Consider the following 20,112-nt stretch of genomic DNA (forward strand, 5'->3'; position numbering starts at 1 on the left):
GAAGTCTTACCCACTTGGAGAAAAACCCACATATAAGAACAGGCTAGAAAACTGCACGATTCCACATGTCAATCCTTTTGTTTGGGGGAAAGTAGAGGGTTTGCCTCCCTCAGAATGGGCAGTGTGTTTAGCCTTTTAAAAGCCGATGTTCTGTGATCCTTCCAGCTCTCAGGATAGTATACCACAGAGGGGCAGGGACATCCATGCAGAGGGCTCCTCTCTTTCCCATGGGTGCATGAACTGGCCTGGCATGTGTTTGTGGAATGTGTACATTTTGGACCTTGCCCCACAAAACAATTTTTTGCCATCCTTCCAAATACAACCAATTCTTGTCCACTGTTGTCGCACCGTTTTATATGAGGTCTTGAGAAAGCCTAGTGAGATGATTCTTTGGATACATCCCAAACTTAATTCACACTTAACCTATTTTATATGTATATGTCTGTCCTGGGGAAGGAGGAGGAGGGGAATATTTAAATTTCTCCAGTCTCCTGCTGCAGAAGACCTGCTGCAAATAAATCTGTTAGTCTTTAAGGTGCCACCAGACTCCTTGTTGTTTTTGCTGCAGAAGGGAACTCAGCTGCCTACTCTTTTCAACTATAATTAGTTTATTTCCGTTTACATGCTTAAGGGCAATTTTGTAAGGAAAACAGAGAAACGTTTTTTCCCCATGAAACCTGATCTTCTCTCTTTCCCCTAAATCAAAGGAATCCATGGGCATAACAGGCTTCAAAGGTTGGCGGTAGCAGGGGTTGCATTTTCCTAGCACTGCCAGAGGCACTGTGCCTGCCCCGTACACAATGTCTCTAGGAGCTCCCTCTTGAATGGCACAGTGCCCCTGTAGCTCTGTATATTCACCTGTAGATTGTACATATATATTTTATATTGCATACCAATGCTATCTGTGTCTAATCTTTTCTGTTGCACCCAAAACCATAGTACCTGAGCACCTTACAAACAAGAATGGATTTAGCCTCCTGATATCTCTGTGTGGTATAATTGCATCCCTTCTGCAGAAGGGAATCAGGCAGAGAGAGGTTAAGGGCCTAGTGTTTTAGAAGTATTGTGCACCTCTCGTCACACTGTTATAAAGATAGGGTTAGAACATAGGCTTTCTATTTTCAAAGCCGATCAAGTAATCTAGAAATACAGCTCCTGTGACTCTGAATGGGAGTGATGTGTCCAAATCCTATTGACAATAGAACAGCCACACAGTGTCGACTAGGCCCACTCCTGGATACACCAATCTCCTGCACACTCACATGAGCTCACAGGCAATGACAATGAGTTCACCACAGATATGAAGGCAGGAGTTTACGACGGGCAAACACAAATATAGGATGCAGTGTTTGTATGTTCAGACCATTTACAAATGTACGCCTTATGGTCTACGTGAAAACCAGGAGAGCAATAAAATGTGCCACATTCTGTGGAAATTGGAATTGGGAGGGTTCTTACACATCTGTTCAACAACTAACACCCCTCTAATTTTTTCCATCCTTGGCTCCCATATGTAAGTAGGGTTGAATCCTTGCCCTATTAAAGTCAATGGTAGTTTCTCTATTGACTTCAGTGGGAACAGGATTAGGTCCATACTTCTGTAAATCCCCTGTAAAATATGTCCTAGTAATTGGCAATGACTCATTTAGAATTAGAGCATATGAGCTATTTAAAAAAATTCCATTCCATTTTTAGCTATGTATAGCATTTTTTTCTTTAAAAATCACCTGACATATTAGCTTAGGAAGCGCCACTGCAAACCAACAAACTTCTCTTTAAAAAAGGGAGAAGGATAGATGATAATGCCAGTAATTATGTGCTGTATGATTTTTGTTGCAGTGTGGTTTATTACACATGTTTTTGTGGGTGGTATAAAGTATTTGAGCAGGTTTTCAAACTAGTCAGAAATTTGATAAATATTGGTGATTGTTATTACAGGTTGTGTTTTATGATATATGGTTGATTTATTTGTACAAAACCCAAAAGGAAATGTGTTGTAGCACTCCCAGAGTTATTCTTGTGGTAATATTTCACAATGCATAACGGGCCTCTCAAAGCTAAATGAGCTTTTCAATGGCAAAAGAACAAAAGAGGGCTGATGCCAAGAATTAGTATGGGTGGGGGGTTGGTTTTTTTCTTTTAAGATCAGAAGTTTCAAAATTGAGTGTATAAAGCTAGGCTTCTCTGAGGTCCATACTTAGGCATTTAAATAAAAGTGGCCTGCTTTCCAAAGATTCTGAGCACTCAGCCAATCTCACTGACTTCAACAGGTTATATAGGCACTCAGTCTTTCTGAAAACCATGCCATGTCTTTTTCAGTATCTAAATATGGATTCAGAAGCCTAATTTTAGATGCCCAAATTCAAGCATTTTGGCCAAATACTATAAATTTGGAGGACTGTATGAAATCCAGTTTATGAATTATCTTCCAAAAAGTAAGGATCAAATATTTGTTGTTGCAACACATATCCAAATAAAAACATAGATTGACTCACTTCTAAATTGGAGTAGGATAAGTAGGACCCCAGTCTGGATTCCATTCCATTTCCTATACAAATAGGATACATCATATGCATTAGACAAATATATATGTATGGTTATCGACATGATTTAGTGATGGCCACTTTAGAAGTGGTTTAGTCATAATAATAATTATAATAAACATCCTTGTTCTAAGCTCCCTCACACATCTCCTCTCCTCATTTGTTTTGATTTCCCTGTTCTTGTTCTGTCCGACTATGATTCGTGTGTTAATAACTGAAATTTACAAGGCATTTTTTACTAATTTGGAAGTTGGTAAATATGAGTAGCAATTGACCAAGAGAAATGTATAGGCTCAGGCTGCTTCTATTTTTTTTTTCTGACAGACTTTTCTGCCTGCAAAGAAAGAATTCAAGTTTATAATCCTTCATTTTTAGCACTGTTATTTTGCACCCAAGGAAATCCAGCTGGTTTTGTAGATCTATAATCTGTTGGAGTAGAACTTGGGCACTGAGTTGACTTGGCCTTCCAGGGGTGATGGAGATTAGACAGTGAGTTGCATCTCCCACTGGCTCTATTACCAAAGTGGAGAGATTGGTGAGCTAATGAGCTGTAAGTCTGTATAGCTTTTCCAAATTGTGAGATTAGTCCGTGTGATTTGGGCTTCAGGCCATTCCTGCATACTTGCATTGGTAGCCAGCATAAAGCTTCTGCATATTTCACAGTGCAGTCCTTAGTTTTTTTTTCAGTTACATTTATTTCTCACCACCTCAGAAACAATGAAAAAGTCACTGTCTTAAGCATAGGGGACATAGACCTCTGTAATCCTTCTTGATTTACATCAGCAGAGATGAACCAGCATAGGGACCCCTTTAAACTTGGAGTGTGAGGGTGAGGGAAGAGTCAAATTCTTGGGTCTAAACTTTAAATTGGCCTTGAATGCAAATGCTTGCCTAAGCCTAACCAGGATCCACATACAAATACTGTCTACTAAATACATCATCCCATATACATTCAAACAACAACAACAAACCATGACAGTGTGCAAACAGTTGTCCCCTCAGAAGTGGATGAGAGAGAATGAATCAGTCATGACAGATGCTTGCCCCATTACTTAATGCACTATTGGAAGGTGTTCAGATACTGTGATGATGAGATTGGTATGAAAACCTATATAGAATAGAATGATATAGAATTTCCAATGGTTGGAAAAAGCAATTCCCACCTGCAACTACCCGTTTCACATTTTACTGAATTATTTTAAATAGAAATGCTGTACAGTCCACTACCAGCATGATTTTTTAGTGATACAGTGCTAATAATTCTGGGAATGCCAGCTATGATAACGTATTACATTGCCAATATAACAGAGTTTTTACCATGCTTTACTATTAAATGTATTTATTACATGACATGAGTGGGTAAGCACCAAAACTCAGCAGGTAACTTTAGTATGAAAATTGTGGCAAGAAATAATGTAGGGATCTGCAACCTTTGTCATGCGGCCTCCCAGGGTAAGCACCCTGGTGGGCTGTGTGGTTTGTTTACCTGTTCGCAGGTTCGGCTGATCGTGGCTCCCACTGGCCACGGTTCACCGTCCCAGGCCAATGGGGGCTGCAGGAAGCAGAGTGGGCAAAGGGATGTGCTGGCCGCCGCTTCCCACCACCCCCATTGGCCTGGAGTGGCAAACCACAGCCAGTGGGAGCCACGATCAGCCGAACCTGCCAATGCGGCAGGTAAACAAATGGCCCGGCCTGCCAGGGTGCTTACCCTGGCAGACTGTGGGCCAAAAGTTGCCTATCCCTGAAATAACGTAAACTTTCAAAGATGATTTCAGATCTTCAGCACGGAGTCAGGTGAAAGAGAACCACAAAATCAACATTGTCCAGTGAACTAAGCACAAGGTTAGGAGCACCTGATTTCTACCACCATCCATGTTTCGCATACCATGTGCTGGGTAATGATGTGAGATAACTCCATATATCTAAAATTAAACTGGCTCTTTATTAAGAGAATATTTACAGAGATGCTGGAACTACAGCTAGCATTCAAGGCATGTGCACACAGACTGACTTCCTGGTGCCTCCTCCAAACTCCTCCCTCCGAGTTCCATGAAGGCTACCACAATCTAGCCCTCACTAATTTTTCTTAATAAAAAAATGCAAGTATATGGCAGTTTATAAACACTATTTAGGTATGACATAGGTGAGGAAACTAATGCAAAGAGAAGGCAAATGCCTCGCCTGTGAGGAAGTGTGTTCTAGGGGTTAACAAATCATTTGTGAATTGATTCTGAGTTTTGCAAATGTACCTATTTCTCTTAAGACTTTTCTGAATTTTGAGAAAAGACAAATAATTTTACATTATATCTGTCCTTTCCTCTTAAATCATTCCTCTAGCTTCCGGCTCATTTTCATTGTTCTTCTCTAAACTCCCTTCAATTTACTAAATAGAAATGAGGTGTCTAGAAATGAATATAATAATCCAGATGCTGTCACACCAAAGCCATGAAGATAGGGACTTTGGACTTGACCCTGCAAAGTGCTAACCATTCTGGTCCTTGATCCAGCAAAACACATAAGTATGTTCTTCACTTTAAGCACATAAGTTAAATTAAATCCAATTAAGGTGTCTGGGCAAAATCCTGGCTCTAATACAGTCAATGTCAGAAGTCCCATTGACTTCAATAGGCTCAGGATTTCACCCCATGGGACTACTCACATGCTCAAAGTTATGCACATGCTTAAGTGCCTTGCTGCCTTGTAACCAGATTGCTCCATGCCTTGCACAATCGACCCCTATCTACAGTAACTTCTTGCCTTGTGACATGATGTCATTATATACACTCCCCAAATATGAAATTCCCAAAATTGCACTGGCATAATTGCACTGTTCAGATTGTTAATTCATGTCTAATTTTTGCAGTAATGCCCTTAAAAAAATAAGAATTTTTAATTATCTTGCAAGTAGTCTTTTATGCTATGAAGCATGCATTTCAATATAGGTCGCGTGCCAGTGGGATACGTCTGTAGCAAACTCTGAACTCCCTTTTGTGTATTAGCAATTCCATCTTGTATTATGTGCTGAACAGTGTCTAAACACATATTTGTACTAGTGCTGAACATGAGTCTAGGCTTGCCTATGGCAGCTAATAATATTGCAATGCAGATAGTGCCCTTCCTGGGAGGAACGTGCTTGACATCTCATTGAAGGATTATTACTGAGCTGTCAGTCTAGGGCCATAGACTCTGATTGTCTTTCAACTACCAGCTCATCCCCATGGAATAATGTTTTTTCTACACAGTGGCCCACAGGTGGGACAAAATTGGAGGGGCTGGAGTTTCCCAGTGGAGTGCATGGCAAACAGACAGAGACTCTATTTATGAGGGGGGCACTGCATTGTGCAGGTGGCTGATCATCACCACATGTAAGCAGGGCATCCAAGAGAGAAAAAGGGCAGGAGGGACTCTGTCCAACCTAAAATGCTGACAAACCTTGGACTCTCAGGAGGGGTAAGATCAGACTAGGGGAGTGGGTATCTCAGGACTTTTGTTATTTTTCAGAGATCTGTAACTCTCAAGCCTTTTTAAGAGTAAAGTTTCTGTGATTAAGAAATTCCTTTGCTAAGCCTGTGTTCCTTGATTTCCTGTCATGTTATCCAGACCCAGCTGGCTTGCAAGCACATAGGATCCCATAGATTGAGCCCAGTAACAAAAGACTCATGATCATACGGAAAGGTATTGGGCCAGGTTGTGGAAGATGATATCCCTGAATCTGAAATTAGTTAGTTAATTATGAAGAATGTTCACATTAATTTGGTAAATTCTGAATAAAGTATAAAGCTCGCTCTCTTTTAGATAACCATTTTATTTCAGCATTGGAATCGTGCTAACAAAATGTAAGGTATGGGTAGGGATTTAATGGTTCCTTTCTCCTTTACAGTTGTTGCATATAAGTGATGCCAGAAGCACATTGGTTGAAGACCCATAGTAAAGCTGATGAGGTTAACGCAGCCTGGGCTGGGCAGGCATTATGGGCTAGGGAGAGTGATTGCTGGTGGAACTCTAATAATACTCCAGCATAAAACTGACTTGCTGGTAATTATTTTTCCACACCAAACTGAATCACTGAAGCGCTGTATCCTACCTCAGTTAGGTTGAATGTCTGATTCCTGAGGCTGCTGACTCAAATGTTTTACAAAGCAAGAAATACCTCTCAGTGGGAGACATCCCAGGTCAAATGAGAAAAATTGCTTAACATGAGTCCTGATCCTTTGCTATGCCAGAATGCACAGTGCAATTCAGAAAAAGAGGCTATGTCAGGTCAATGGCCAGTGTAGGTTAGAGCAGCCTGAAGCTTTCACCAGCTGACAACATCAGGGCCGGTGCAACCATTTAGGTGACCTCGGGGGTCGCATAGGGCGCTGGGATTTGGGGGGAGCCATTTTCTTTGGCAGTGACCACAGCGGCTGGATCCTCAGCCGCCCTGGTTGCTGTCTGCATTTAGGCGGAGGGAGCTGGGGCAGGGGAATGCGAGGAAGGCCGCCTGCAGCAAGTAAGGGTGGTGGCACGCAGGGGAAATCCCCGCCAGGCTCACCCCTGCCCTCCCTCCTCCCTGTGGCTGCTTCACTTCTCATGCCTCTCAGGCTTGCGGCGCCTAAGCTGATTGGCACTGCAAGCCTGGGAGACGGGAAAAGTGAAGCAGCGATGGCGTGCTCGGAGAGGAGGCGGGGCATGGGTGAGCTGCTTCACTTCTCCTGCCTCCCAGGCTTGCGGCGCCAATCAGTGACGGGGTGCTTGGGGTGCTCATGTGCGGAGCAGTGGTGAGCTCGGGCAGGAGGGGTGTCTCAGGGCGTAGGGTGGGGAGCTACCGCAAGGGGGGCGCCTTGAGTGGACGGGGGGCAGCTGCCACACGGGGGAGGGGGCACGCCTCAGTGCGGGGGGGTGAGGTGCAAGGTGGAAGTTTCGCCTAGGGTGCGAAACATCCTTGCACCGGCCCTGGACAACATCCACAAAAGGCTTTTAAGGGAGCCAAGGATTGCTGTGGCACAAGGAAACTCTGCCCATATCCCCTTTTTATAGCTATGTGCCTATGCCAGGAAGAAGGTAGTGTTGAAGCCATTGTATTGACTCTATGCCTCCACAGGAGCCTCCCACACTGCAGTGAGCTTCCAGGGATCTGTTACAAAAGCTTTAGGGCCACTTTGCTCCACCAGTCCAAAAAAAGGAGCAGCTGCAGCCCAGTTTAGGGTTGGGGCCCCATTCTCTTCAGTCACTTCTTTAGAGGAAAGGATGCTGCCTCTGTTTCTGATATTTCATACCTCCAGGATGGCGTTTTTTGTTTTTTTTATTTTCAGCAGGTTTCCAGGAATGAGAAGAACAGATGGAGAAACTGAGCATCATGCCTCATTGATGGGGGGAAATCCTCTGTACTGCAATATTAGTGCTCATTGCCTGTTGTGGTCACCAAATGCTGTCATCAGGGAGGTTTCAAGGGGCCAGTAAGGAAGTGGGATATGCTGCAGCCCTTGTGCTTGTGCAATACAAGTCTAGAGGGGGAATGTGGAGAAAATGTTTATCATGTAAACAGTGAACAGTCTGTAGAAGTGGAAGATTTGTGTAAGGACAGGGATGTGGAAAATTAAAAGCCATGGATTAAGGCAAAATGCCATTCAGCGATTAATGTAATTTGCTGATGGATTTTGGTTTCACTTTGTTTGGTCTGAGTGGAAGGGAGAAGCTATCCTGTAAATAAAGAATAAGTAGTGTTGTGCTATAAAGCTTTTATTGGCACGGGCTTGGGATGACTCCGCTATCCATGTGAGTGGCAAACCCAAATGAGTACTAAGAGTAGCTTTTGTACTCCCTAATACCATCACATATTCTATATATATCACATGTAGAGCATTATTGCAAGTTTTTCTGTTATGCTTGTCTCTGAAAAGCTACAGCAGGCTATCTTAGTGCTATAAGTACCCATCCTTGAGGAGGAGAAAACCTTCAAAGAATAAATAAAGTAATTTTAAAAAACACTTCATAAGATGAATAAGCTTTTCTATGAATAAAAGTGTCACAAGTTTCCAGTCTGGTGTCCTGGGTCCTTTCAAGGCTAGACACAAATGTGTGGGATGCTAGGAATCTCCCCTTTCCATTACTCTTAATTCTAACCCTTTGGGGTCTTGAGATACCAGACCTGAAATCTGTCACTGGTTCAGAATTGAATATGTCCCATCCTGAGTCTCTGGCAGAGCTATAGGTTTCGTTTATTTTGGGTTTTTTGCAGGGGAGGGTAATTCTATATTGATAAAGAGTAAAAATGAGAGGGAAATATGTTTATATGTGTTGTTAAAAGACAAAGGCGGGTTGAAGTTGCTCAGAGATTTAGCTTGTTAAAATGAGTCTTGGGAAGATGGATTAATGGAAGAAGTGCAAGTAAGGCAAACAGGTCTCCATAACTGATCCCACGGATATCATCCTCAGTGATGTGCAGCACAGACCAGTGTAATTCTGGGGAAGGGAAAGACCTGTTCCAAATTTGGGAGGAAAGAGGGAAACAGTCCTGTGGCAACTTTTCGGTTTGTATTTTAAAATGGTGGCAGCTTGGAAAATGCTCAGAGGTTTGGAATGTTAGAAGTTGTCCTGGCAGTAACAAATTAAAGAACAAAGCACAGGTGAGGCTGTCAGAGGTGCAAAGAAATGTAGCTTATTTCTTGGCTGCATAATGGATTGCTTAGTCCTGTGATTTATCATGCCACATGTGAGAATATGTCTAACATTCCAAACCTGCAAGCCAACATTATTTAAAAAAAAACTAGACTGTGTGCTGCAACACAGGCTATATTCAGTTCTGGTCTAGTGACAGGTTTAAGGGCCAATATTTCTTGAATCATCATGGCACGAAGTGTGCGCATTTTGCCAGTGAAGAGCAGCTGGCTACCTCACCACTGCAATTTCCAAGTGGAATACAGCACTTCATTCTAGTACTGATAGACTAACAGTGCAATGCTATTTGAATGCTATTTTCCTGAGCATCTAGGTCTTCTCATCTGTGAAACTGCTCTTCATCCACTGCATATCTGTACAAGAACTGAACTCCTTAGTCTGATATGGAAGATCGGCCTATTTCTAAATGCACCAATATATTTGTGTGAGATGAGCACTTCAAATACTAGGGGCTAGTTTCTTCACTGGTGTATATCAGCATACTTCAATGGAGCTTTGCTGATTTACAGCAGCTCAGAATCTGGGTCTAAGTCTAAGACATAGACCATGATGTAAATTTGACTCCGTCCATTTTTACCTTCCACCTGCTTTCACCTTCCCCTTCATCCTGACCCATTCTATTATTGAGAGGAGGGCAAAGAGTGCTTAAAGGAAAGCTTTCTATTATATATGTAAATGAACCACATAATATATGTTGCATTTGAGGCCACTACAGTAGAAACTGAGAGCTGAGATTTTCAAAAGCAGTTGAGTGATTTTTTGTGCCTGTCACAGAATAGGATCCTTTTAAGAATACATCTACACTACCTCTGAGAGCGGCCTCACAGCCTGAGTATACAGACTCATACTACTGGGGCTCAATCTAGCTCATTAAAAATAGCAGTGTGGACTTTGGTGGCACAGGCTGGAGGTCAGGCACTTAAGCCCACCTGACCCCTAGGCTTGAGAGCCCAAGCTCCATCCTGATTCCCCACTCTGCTCTTTTTAAGCAGCAAAGAATCCTGTGGCACCTTATAGACTAACAGACGTTTTGGAGCATGAGCTTTCGTGGGTGAATACCCACTTCCTCAGATGCATGTCATGGGTATTCACCCACGAAAGCTCATGCTCCAAAACGTCTGTTAGTCTATAAGGTGCCACAGGATTCTTTGCTGCTTTTACAGATCCAGACTAACACGGCTACCCTCTGATACTCTGCTCTTTCTAGTACACTAGCCTCTCTAGTTTAAGTCTGTGTATCCAGGCTATGAGACTTGGTCCCAGCTGCAGTGTAGACATGCCCTAAGTGGAGTGGGGCTCAGTCACACCTCTGCCTAATTATCTGCCTGCCAGGTGATGGGTGTTGGCCAGTGGTTGGGTCAGGTCACTAGGCATCACGTGTGTAGCCCGACTGAGATCTTCCTGTAAGAGGTAGACTGCTCCAGTGGTGGAAGAATGCTCAGGAAAGGTTCAGAGTGGGCCCAGCAGAGAGAGCTAGAGAGCTGGGGCCTGATGTCCTGATACAAGGATACAGAGGGAAGGCTCCTGCAGAGGATCCAAAGGGGACCAGGGTCAGGGAGAACTGGGGAAGAAGCCTTCCCTAGAAAAAATGTCTGGGTGAAGCCACCTGCAGTGAGCAAAACCTTTAGGGAATAATGAGCCCAGGGAGGGTATAGTGGACTGGTAAGCCTGGACAAAACAGCTGAGAATGTCTAGCTTTGAGTTAAACTGTTGTTTTATGTTACTAAACCAAAAGGAGAATAATTATACTTCAGCTGTGGTGGTGGTTTTATTTATTTTTTATGGTTGGCGGGAAACTGGGGCAGCAGCAGAGTCTTCCAGAGATAGTGCTCAGGGCTTCTTAAAAATCAACCCCTTTTAAGATGTCTCAGGTTTGGCACCCAAATCATTTTTTTTAATTCCTTGCCTGGAATCCTCATTTAAAAGGGTTAGGTACTTTTGGTACTTCACGTAACACTTGCAACATCCTAATATAGTGTAAATTCATGGCATTACTGTTTGGGGGAAATAGACGGTGCTCCAAAACCTTAGTGATGTATCATTCATATTATTCATGCAGCAGGGTCATGGTTCAGTCACACTTTATGATCAAAATCCTTCATTGCTCAGAGGGATGACCTTATTATAACCTGAATGGTTCTTACGAGTCTCAGGCCTGTAGGACATGGGAAACAAGTGAAAGGAGAAGTATGTAATGAAGAAATAATATTCCTCTTCTTACAGTATCCTGTGTAGAGATGATACATAATCATTTTGGATTTTTTTTCTGTACAGGAAAAAAATGTAAAGGGAAGTTTAAAAACACCCAGCTTTTACAGAGACTGAAAATGAAACATTTCAAACTGTAATCATATAATCATGTTATATAAGTGATGGAGCCCAATTGTGAAGTTCACCACTCATATTCAAGGGCTTGTCTGCACAGAGCATTAGTCCACACTAGAGGACTAATTCTAGTGTGCACTAGAATGTTACACACTAACTGGCCCATGTGTATAGTCCACAGTCTAGGAGTGTAAATGCACTATAATGTTATATATATAAGTGGTGAGTGTGGACACTGCTGTTATGCACTAAAAGTTCCTTTGTGCATGTTAATATAGTCCAGTGTGCAAAGGGTCTACATTAATGTCCACTAGGGAACTTTTAATGCATAACAGCAGTGTCCACACTCACCACTTAATGTGCAACCTTCTAGTGCACACTAGAATTTACACCCTTGACTGTGGACTATACACCTTGTAGACAAGCCCCAAATCTACATCCAAACTGTCTCAAAGTTCAAGGGGTTGAAATCCTCTGATTCAGTTAAGATCTCCAAAGTTCAAGGTATTTCATATCTAACATTCTTGTTCTGATTCATATGAGAACCAAAGAGTTGATGTTTGCCACAGATCCTTGATTAAGTTTAGATCTGAACCCAAATCAGGCTAATGTTTGGATTCAGATTTGATTGCACTGAAATCTCAAGAGTGATCTCACCATATTTTTGCCACTCTTGATGTGACATTTTTCTGACAAAATTAATCAATTTTGGTTGATTCATGGGAGCCTGCAGGATATAATCAGGCCCACTGACAGCAATTCCGGGCCCCAGGGCAGAACAGTCAGTGGGTCCCCAAGAAAGCCCATGCAGAGCAGGCTGGAGCCAGGCCCCATGCTGCTGCTAGCCCAGCATGGCAACACCACATGGGCATGGAGCTGGACCACATGTAGTGGCTGGTGCATGCACGCACAAGCCGAGCAGGTGCTGATGCGGTCCGCCTGACATTTGGGCAGTGCTGCACCTGCACTGGCTGGTGCCCAGCGAGCTGCCAGCTGTTCTGCTGAATGTGCTCTTTCGGCACGGCCTGGGCTTCCACATGTATTATAAACAGATAGCTAAGGGTTAATGTTCTTTTACCTGTAAAGGGTTAACACAGGGAACCTAAAATACCTAACCAGAGGACCAATCAGGAAACAAGACTTTTTTAAATCTGGGTGGAGGGAAGTTTTGGGTGTAAGTTTTTTTGTTTTTTGTCTGGATTCTATCTTTCCCACAACGCTGCACACCATGTCATAACATTTTTTCCCAGATCTGGACCTTAGCATCCAAAATATGGGTGTTAGCATGAAAACTTCCAAGCTTAATTACCAGGTCCAAGCTGGTAACTAAGCTTGGAGGTTTTCATGCTAACACCCATATTTTGGACGCTAAGGTCCAGATCTGGGAAAAAATGTTATGACAACATGCCTGCCCAGCTGTCTTCGCTGCCATTGGCATAGGCGCTGACTCCGTGGGTGCTCCGGGGCTGAAGTACCCATGGGGAAAAAATGGTGAGTGCTGAGCATCCACCGGCAGCCCCCTTATCAGCACGTCCCCCTCCCCTCAGCACCTCTTGCCTGCTGGCAGGCCCCGCAGATCAGTGCCTCTCCCTCTCTCCAGCGCCTCCTGTGGATCAGCTGTTTCATGGCATTTGCAGGCGCTGGGAGGGAGAATGAGGGCACAGCGTGCCAGGGAAGGGGGCAGAACTGGGCAGGAAGAGGCGGGGCAGGGGCAGAGTGGGGGTGGAGTGAGGGTGGAAAGAAGTTGGGGGTTGGGAGCTTGGGGAAGCGGTGGATTAGGGTGGGGCATGGGCAGAACCAGGGGAGCACACACCCCTGGCAGATTAGAAACTTGGCCTATATACCACCTTCACACACCTAGGAACCCTGCAGCACCTCGGCAATTTAAAAGGGCCCGGGGTTCCTGGCAGCTTCCACTGCTCTCGCAGCAGTGGTAGCAGCCGGGGCTCTGGGCCCTTTTAAATCTCCCAGGCCCCGGGCAATTGCCCTCTTTGCTTCCCCCTTCCCTCCCCTGTCGGTGAGTCTGGATAGAATCATATAATAATAGGGTTAGAAGGGACTGCAAGGGTCATCTGGTCTAAGCCCCTGCCACGAGGCAGGATTTGTTCTGTCCTAACCCTCCAAGACAGATGGCTATCCAGCCTCTTTTTTAAAATCTCCAGTGAAGGAGCTTCCACAACCACCTGACGCAGTCTGTTCCATTGTTCTGCTGTTCTTGCAGTTAGGAAGTTTTTCCTGAGATTTAATCTAAATCTGCTATGCTGCAGTTTGAACCCATTGTCTCTTGTCCTGCCCTCCATGACAAGAGAGAACAACTTTTCATCATCTTTTTTATGGCAGCTTTTCAAGCATTTGAAGACCACTATCATGTCCTCCCTTACATACCCAGTTCCTTCAGCTTTTGCTCATAAGGCTTATATTCCGTCCCTTTGATCATCTCTGTCGCTTGCCTTTGGATCATTTTCAGTTTCTCTACATCCTTTCTATACATTGGTGACCAAAATTGGACGCACTACTCCAGCTGGGGCCTAATCAGCACTGAGTAGAGCGGTACAATTCTCTCCCCTGATTTACATGGTATGACTCTGTAAAAGCAACCTAAATTTGCATTTTGTTTTTTTGCAACAGCATCATATTGCTGAGTCATGTTGAGGTTGTGATCCACCACAATTGTCAGATTCTTCTCAGCAGTGCTCTTGCCAAGCCAGTTATCCCCCAGTCTGTATTTGTGCATTTGGTTTTTCTTCTTGTTTAAGTGTAGCACCTTACATTTGTCTTTTTTGAGTTTCATTTTGTTGTCTATAGCCCAGTTCTCCAATTTATCAACATCCTTCTGAATTTTAGCTCTATTCTTCACAGTGCTGAAAACCCCCCTCACCCCTCTTAGCTTTGTGTCATCTACATATTTGATCAGCAAGCTGTCTATTCCTACACCCAGGTCATTACTAAAGAAGTTAAACAACACTGGACCTAGAACAGATCCCTATGGAACCCCACTTGAGAGCCCCCCTCCCCAATCTGACACCATTGCATTAATAGTGACTCTCTGTTTGTGGTTGTTTAACCAATTAGGTATCCACTTAATGGTAGTTCTTCCAAACCTGTGTTTCTCCAGCGTATTTATCAGAATGTCATGTGGGATTCTGTCAAAAGCCTTGCTGAAGTCCAGATATATTATGTCCACTGCATTCCCCTCATCCACCAAACCAGTTATTCTGTCAAAGGAGGAAATCAAGCTGCTTGCCATGATTTGTTCTTGGTAAATCCATGCTGGCTGCTAGTATTATCCCTTCATCCTCCAGGTATTTGCAAATTGAATGTTTTATACACTGATCTAGTAGCTTCCCAGGTATTGAAATCAGGCTGACTGGTCTATAGTTCCCAGGCTCTTCCTTTTTCCTCTTTTTCAAGATAAGCATTATGTTAGCCTGTCTCCAGTCTTCCAGGACCTCTCCTGTTATCCATGAGTTTGCAGATATTATTGCCAAGGATTCCAAGATTTCTTCAGCTAATTCAGTACCCTCGGGTGAATAGCATGTGACCCTGCTGATCTGAATTCATTCAGATTGTTCAGAAGTTCTCTGACCTGCATCCCTGGTCCCGATCTGCATCCCTTCCCCTTTATTGTCTATAGAAACTTTGCTAATAGTCTGGTCACGTCTTATTTTTTGTGAGACGATTAACGCAAAGTACATTTTGAGCAGCTCTGCCTTCCTATCTGCCTTTTTCCCTTGCCAAATTCTACCACCAAATTAAAGGGAAAGTTGATGGGGGTTTTGCATGACGTTAATGGAGTCTGTCTCCACTCTTGATATCTCCACTCCATGTCAGAGGTGACTTCTCTGGGGCTCATAAAAGCTTTGCCAGGCAGCACAGCATTTTGCCTTTGGAATGTACAAGATTGCACCACATAGCATATATCTTTATATGTGTTAGTATAATATTCCTGGTGTACAAATCCCTCCTACCTACTCAAGTATCTTCATTCCCACTCATCTGTATTGTGCTATTATCACTGTGCTGAACAGTGGTGCAAGTAGGGCGGTACGGTCAGGTATGCCGTACCATTAAGATATCTATTGCTGGTATGCTGTACCAGAAAGACACTGGAGCAGAACGTGAGGCCCATGCCAGCAGCTCTTCCAGCATGGCTGTACTGCCCCAGCCCCGCCACCAGCCCTTCCATACAGCTGCGTCTCCTGTTTGGGTTCTGTACAGCCTCGCTGGAGGACAGGGCTGGGGGCAGGACAGCTGCACCAGAGGAGCTGTGGGTGTGGAGCTGCTGCTCCCAGAAGCCAGTGCCATGCGCTGCAGCTGCTCTGATGTGGCTGTACCAGTACTGCCCCCTGCCCTGTCCTCTGGCAGGGCGGTACAGACCCCAAACAGAAGAAAGGAGATACAGCTGCATGGAAGGGCTGGGGGTGGGGCTGGAGGTGGTACAGCCACACTGGAGTTGCCCAGTGGCCCCGCGTTCTGCTCCTTTTGCCACTGTGGTTCCGGAGAGCCCTGCGGATCAGAAGTCTCCAGCACAGCGGGAGGACAACCCCCCCGCCACAGGTAATGGGATGGGGAGGAGATGTGGAGAGCGCAGAGGCTCCAGGATGGGGGCAGGATGGGGAGGGGTCAGAATAAGGTCATGTATGGAGGGCACATGCCCCCCCTTAGCTGATGCCCCTGCCTTTGTGTCCTTCCCATGAGTCATGTATATGCTGAGACTCTATTCTCAAGACAACATATGAACCTTACCAAGTGCACTTCCTGTGCTTGTTTTGCCAAGTGGTGCTGACCCCATCCACCTTTGTTATGCTTACAAGAATGCAATTTTACTTATATGAGAAAATAGTGTCCTCATTCACTCATCTCTGTGAGCAAACTGCAGCCCTGTATATAGAGCATGCCTGTGAGTGAATTTGCATAAGCCCTTATGTTGTCCCTTTGCACAGGAGTGAATTTCTTTGTGTGGTCATGCACACTCACTTGTGATAAGCTAAAGATATTTTTTTTAATGCTGGCTCCTTGATAAACTATTGACAGGGCATCACTACAATGGTTACAACATTGATCAGCTGTTTTCAGGAAATTTTGCCATTTTGAGTCAAAATCTCACAAGACTTACTTATTTCACCAGATTTTGGCTGCATTCAAAGTAGGACCTGAACCTGGTTCCATTCTAATTTTGGATCCAGCTCAGAATCTAAATGATATAAAGCCAGATTTTAACCACCTTACTCACATTTGATCTATTTTAGACACTTATCTGGCCCTCATCACCATAGTATCTGAGCACCTTACAATTTTTAATATATAGATCATCACACCCCTGAGATGTAGAAAAGTACGATTATTTTGAGCAACACCTTAGCTGATGTATGGTCCCATTCATGGTGTACTATTCAATGCGAGTAAATCTGGCCCTCAGAAATAGGTTTTAATCCAAACCCTTTCAAAATTCAAAGGGATTGCAATTCATGGTTGCACTATAGATATCACAACTAAATATAGGCACACTAGACATATCCAAGCCCTCAAAGCCAAACCTCTTTGAATTTCAGGTTCCCTTATGGATAGAGACGGAGATATATTGTTTTGCAACTTTTTGGTAGTATGGGCCAAAACCAACCCTTTTTAACTCTACTTACTAGCCGTATAGTAAGAGAGGCTTTAATTAGAGCTATTTATATTTTCAGAATAAGGAAGACATTCTGAAAAAGAAATTGTTTTTGCAGCTGATTCAGGGACCTTCTGTCAACAAAAACTGCTCAAGACACTTTCTCACCACAACTTTATTTCCATTATTAGGAACTTACACCAAGTTGTATTTAGTTTGGTGATTTGCCAGACAATGTTCTTTGGGTCTCTACAGTGCAAAATTTGACAGAAAGCATAACACAAGGAAAAAAAGGTATTTTTAAGCTCCTACTTTTTCCATTTTCCCATCAGAATTTTTAAAAAAAAATATTAGCACTATAAATCCTTCTCTATTCCAGTTTTCACTTTGGTTATTTATGCACTTTAAATTCAAGCCACACAGAGAAGTCCAAAGTTATTAAGTCCATTCAGATAGTCCTTCAATTTATTCAGGAGCTGAATGTGTCTGGCACAAGTGTTCAGTGTTTCCTTTTTGGTCATGGAGTCTGAAGTGAGACTTAAAGTAAATGCCTTGCTGTTATGATAATGATGATACTACTAGACGTTCTGGATGGAAAAGGCCAGGGAGGTTCTGATTATGACTCACATTCTGATATTGCCTTTTGTATTTTAACTCAGCTCAGATTCAGTCTGTGGTTTGCAATGAGAATCCTACTTTTCCCCTCTTCCCGTGCAATTTTCCAGCTGGATTAACTGAACTACAGGAAGGTCAAATGACTTACTTGGTGGGTAACATCATGAGTCAGTGGCTCAACTAGTATTGAATCAAACACTTTCCTGTCTTCCAGCTTGACCACTAGACAACACGTAATTGGTTCATTGACCAGAAGACTGATGAAATCAGCAATACCACCAATAGGCTGGTATTAATTTGCCAGACTCAGTGGAAGTCCATTGAGTGAGTTTGGTGCCTGATATTCAGCATGTCTCAGGTGCTTGTATTTGCATGCACAAAATCCTGTCTGTGGGTGCAGATTGGTATTAGCATGTGCAAATCAGATACCTGTGCTCCCACCTTATCCTAGGAATTACTGGATGAAATTCTATGACCTGTGTTATTCATGTCAGACTAGATCATGTGTTCTCAACCTGGGACCACTACAGGTCCAGGGAGTCTGCAAGTGCGTCCGTTTCTTTATGGTTAGGAGGAAGTCCTACTGTAACAATAGGAGTTGGCATATGCAAATAGATATGCCTGAAAATATTGCTGGTACATTGATGGAGACCAGCTGAAAATGTGGCCATTCATATGTATCTTTTATTTGTTTATATAATATGTCTGCATCAGAACTGGGTGAAGTTTTATAGACAAACAGTTTATTAATTGAAAATGCAATTTCAGTCAATCTGAAAAAATTTGCGAATTTGATATGAATTCACCAAAGAGTTTCGGTCAAAATAATTTTGAGGGACTTTAAATTGCCCTGCCTCCAAAATCTTAGTCATTCATCATGAACATGAATAGTCATTGGGCCAGGCAAAGAGAATAAATTACTCTATCTTAGGACATTCACCTATGACACTGAAGGCCCAAGTTCAAGTCTGTTCGAATGCTGCTATAACTATTCATACAAAATGGGACAGCTTCAACAGGATCTATTGAGAGAGACCTGTCCCGTGGCTAAGGCACACTCCTACAGTTTGGGAGAGCCAAGTTTAAATCCTTTCTCCCTATCTGGCAGAGGGGAGAGTTGATTTGGAGTCTCCCACATCACAGGTGAGTGCTGTAACCACTGGCATTAAGGTTATAAGGGAGGCCTCTGTCATTGCCACCTGGAAGAATCTGTTTCCAGTTGAGCAACCCAAAATGGATTTTTTTTTCCAATTCACTGAAAAATGTCACAACTTTTGGATTCTGAAATTTTTTTAAACTGCCAGCAAACTGCAAACTGCCAGCTCTAGTGTTAATTATATAACATAAGCAATTTGGAAGGGCATATTTTAGAAATGTAGTGTTTCACAGATAAATATTTCTATAACTGTATTTCCTGTTAATCATATGGTACTTTTTTTTTGCATAGCATCAAGTAATCTCTTTGCATTAAATACTTAAAAAATGGTTGGTTATGATTTTTCATATTTTTTTCTATTTACAAATACTATGTTTTGCTCTTTGTGTAATTGGTGTAGTATTGGGATAAGAAGGAAAAAGAAAAATTAATGATCTTTAAATACCATTGAAGGTCTGATTTAAACTCTCCCAAACCAGAAAAGTCAGAGTTCATGCCAAAACATCAGAATGAATTCACTCCACTGTGCAGTGCTGAGGTATTATTGCCATATGACATTTAAGATACCACCTGTTTAGGGAACCCTTCAGTAAATCAGCAAAACATGGTGGATTGAGGATTGCCATGTTGTTGTGACCATGAATTGTAGTCTGTGAATTGAGGATGACATTTCTGCTATAAACAAAGTGTCTATTGTGTATATATATACTAGACAGAGCTCAAAGTAAGGCTGTAAGGAGCTGTGTGGCATACCATAGGGATGGAGATATAGATATCATTTATTTTACTGATGACTAGCTAGCAGCTCAATAAACTTTAGTATAGGGTCATCACATAAAGACAGAAAGAGTTACTATTAGATATTTTTTTAATCCTCTTATCAGTGTAGGATTGTTCCCTACAGTGTATTCTTAAGGGTTTTGTCCAGTCTACTTTAAAAAAACTCAAGCAATGGGATTTCCACCACTTTCCTTGTAATCCTATGCTACAGTATAAGAGATCTCACTACTAGCAAATGTTTTCTAAAAGCCTTTTTCTCATTTTCATCCCAAAACTGCTATTTGTACTCCCTCGTCATTCCCTAAAAATTAATTTGCCTCTTTGGTGTTTACATCTTTCTAATACTTATCATATCCTGCTTAATCATCTTTCAACCAAGCTACATATATTCCATTCCTTTCATTTTTCCTCATTCCCACCCCCAG

At 42.9% G+C, this 20,112-nt stretch overlaps 1 long non-coding RNA gene across 1 annotated transcript; it reads left to right on the forward strand.

Annotated features, from left to right (window-relative positions):
* Window positions 1-1,363: 1,363 nt before the first annotated feature.
* Window positions 1,364-14,252, forward strand: LOC115644908. Its single transcript, XR_003998625.1, has 3 exons — window positions 1,364-1,374; window positions 13,585-13,595; window positions 14,157-14,252. It is a non-coding gene; the product is annotated as an uncharacterized LOC115644908 (long non-coding RNA).
* Window positions 14,253-20,112: the final 5,860 nt, after the last annotated feature.

The sequence above is a fragment of the Gopherus evgoodei genome, chromosome 2 (assembly GCF_007399415.2).
Source record: "Gopherus evgoodei ecotype Sinaloan lineage chromosome 2, rGopEvg1_v1.p, whole genome shotgun sequence".
In the NCBI taxonomy this organism is placed as follows: Eukaryota; Metazoa; Chordata; order Testudines; family Testudinidae; genus Gopherus; species Gopherus evgoodei.